This window comes from Papilio xuthus, unplaced genomic scaffold, assembly GCF_000836235.2.
Source record: "Papilio xuthus unplaced genomic scaffold, Pxut_1.1 DF825017.1, whole genome shotgun sequence".
NCBI lineage: Eukaryota > Metazoa > Arthropoda > Insecta > Lepidoptera > Papilionidae > Papilio > Papilio xuthus.
In genome coordinates, this window is record NW_013533632.1 from 155602 (window position 1) to 158360 (window position 2759).

The 2759-nt window shown below is 47.2% G+C and overlaps 1 long non-coding RNA gene across 2 annotated transcripts in view; it reads left to right on the forward strand.

Moving 5' to 3' along the window:
• The first annotated feature begins 890 nt into the window (after nucleotides 1–890).
• The window catches only part of LOC106126292 (uncharacterized), a 3843-nt gene continuing 1974 nt past the window's right edge, over nucleotides 891–2759 (forward strand). Inside the window, exons 1-2 of one of the 2 annotated variants that reach the window (XR_001228338.1) lie at nucleotides 891–985; nucleotides 1472–1653. This is a non-coding gene — a long non-coding RNA (uncharacterized LOC106126292). The remainder of the gene's footprint in view (nucleotides 986–1471; nucleotides 1654–2759) is intronic. The other variant, XR_001228339.1, reaches the window with a different exon arrangement.

Here is a 2759-nt window from a genome sequence, read left to right on the forward strand (position 1 = left end):
ATAAGTCGAGTCTATTTGTCCATGTAAATTAACTGTTTAAACCGTTATATCTCAAAAACGGTGGAATATATGAAAAAAAGATATATGCGAGTTTGTAATAGGGTATTTTATAACCTACAATTTTGTCTCGGGTAAATTTATGACAAAACTCACCATTTTGCTGAAATACGGAAAAAAAAATTTATGACCTTTGACCTTAAAAAAACTTAAAAATCGCACCAGTGGCCGTGATACGCAGTATGCCAAAAAATCCAAATACATTGTAAAAACATCACCTATAAGGAAATAAGGGGCAATCCACCGATAACTGAGTTATCGCTGATTTTAATTCAGTTTCCATACAAATTTTCAGGGAAATATTTCTAACATCCCCGTAAGCATGTATATTCAGTAAATTTTACGTTATGAGACATATATTTAGTCATACAAAGCAGACTCAAGGAAAAAAATATACTAAAAAACATGAAAAGATAATTTGTATGACAGCCCAGAAAATTGCCCAGTTCAGCCCAGACGTTCGGTCAAATCGTATTATAACTTCCCATCTACTTTTAACAATTTAGGCAAAATGTTGGGGGTATTGGTAAGTACCTTCATTTGTGTACATTTGAACATTGTTATATGTTGTATGTTGAAAACATTAATGTTTGTGCATTTTTTGAGTTTACCAACGAATCGAGACGGAATGGTAATTATTCAATAGGTTATATATAATAATTCAAACACGTAGGAAAACAAGAGGTGGAAAGTGGTGTACATAATGTGTCGCATCAGAACTGTTGTGTCGAGTACAGGAAGACGATTGCCTTGCAGGACTACGAGCTGAGCCTGATGCTGAGCGGTGCGGCGGGCGCGGCGGGCGCGTCGGTCGCGGCGGGTGCGGCGCGCGGGCGAGGCGGGCGTGGGGGGCGCGGCCGCCAGCGCGCGCACTCCACCACCGTGCTGGCTCACCTGTACGAGCCGCCTGCACGCGCGCACAACGCGGGTACGTAACATACCACATCCGATCCCGCCCGGACCCGCGCGTTCCGAACGCACTATTGCGAAATGCGTTCATTTCATGAATAAACGCTAAGCCTACAATTTTTAAAAGTTCGTGCTTTTGATATACTTGCAATTTACGCTACAAAAACGCGATTGTTTTTTTATTCGTCTATTGCATTTAGGAAACCATGATGTACACGTAACCACTGATTTAGGAACGGGGCGTCGCCTCGAAATATATTTATAATCATTCCCCCGTCACCCGCCTCCCATCTCCCATCTCCTTCTACCTCGATGCGAAGGAAAAAAACGGCCGCCTCTCCGAACGTACGACGCGAGTTGGTAGATGTCCGCTTGCAGTCTGTCGTTGTGTTTGTATCGATCGCCTGCGCATGTGTGTTGTTGTATTTACTTTGGTCCGTGTCGTTCGCTCGTTCCCGTGCCGAGACATAGGGCTGCACTTACTCACTGTGGTCGTGGTTGACAGCGCGGGCGCCGGCGCCTTGCAAGACGACATGCGCGCCGTACCACACGGAGCTCGGCGACCCCGACTCGCGGTGGACGCTCTCCTCCGGGGACGAGGTGGCGCCTGCCGCCCGCTTCGCCCGCGCCGCCAGGGCCTCCCGCGCCTCCCGCGCCTCCCGCGCCTCCGAGCAATCCCTCATCGAGGTAACGCCACCGACAACCCCCATGTGCCCCGCGAACCGTTTAGCGCTTGCGACGGGCGCCGGCGTCGCCCGACGCGACGGCTGCTCCTTTACTCCCATCGACAGCTTGTAAGAGCTAAAGAGCGGCTCGAGACCGAGCGAGAGGAGCGCCCGCTGTAGGGGGCGACCACTTATGGGCCGATAAAAATGTTCTTCTCCATCACCCTCAATCATCGCGCAAACAAAATAGATGGGGGACTGAGAAGGCAATGCATCGCAACATCTTATATTTATAAATAAAAGTAGTGGTCGTTGGCCGTCTCAGCAGAGACTCGGCCGCCGCATGGACGCCGCATTGCACCCGCTCGCGGTCGACATGACCGAGGTGGCCGACGTGGCCGGCGTGGCCGACGTGGCCGACGTAGCCGACGTGGCCCACATGGCCGACGTGGCCGACACGAGCACTCCAAATACAATAACTGGTTAAAGTTGTTTCTCATATATGTTTTTATCTGTTTTATATTAAAAAGTATGTATGCATGGCCGTCGCTGGGGGGGTAGGGAGGGGCAACTGCTTCCGGCGACGCTTATGTATGTATGTATGTATGCTTGTATATAGCAATAGAAGATGTGCTTATGTGCTCATAAAATGTAGTTTGATTTATTAAGCGCTTAGCCAAGTATTTAGAAGTAGATGTTCAATAACGAATATATTCAAAGGTGTTTCATAATGATATATAAGTTTACATATAATCTTTCATTATGTGAATGCCTGCCTGATATATGTTTGTTATGTGACAACTGATGTATTGTAGACAAGTGAATGTATTGTGGTAGCGCACTAGTCTATCGCTCTGTCGGTCTATCGGCGAGATAATGCCACGGAGAGACAGCTGTTTACATCCGCCCCCGACCCCGAGCCCGAGCCCGAGCCCGACTCCGCTCCATCCGCCCCCGTTCCCATATTACGCGGCTTCACTTGTACAATAAAGTGGTAAAATCATATTTATTATAGAAAATGCATTTCTTGAAACAAAATTAAATACAACATTTGTTTCCCTATCAATATTACATACATATACAATACAATAATAACATCCATATCCTATCATCATCATCATCATCAGC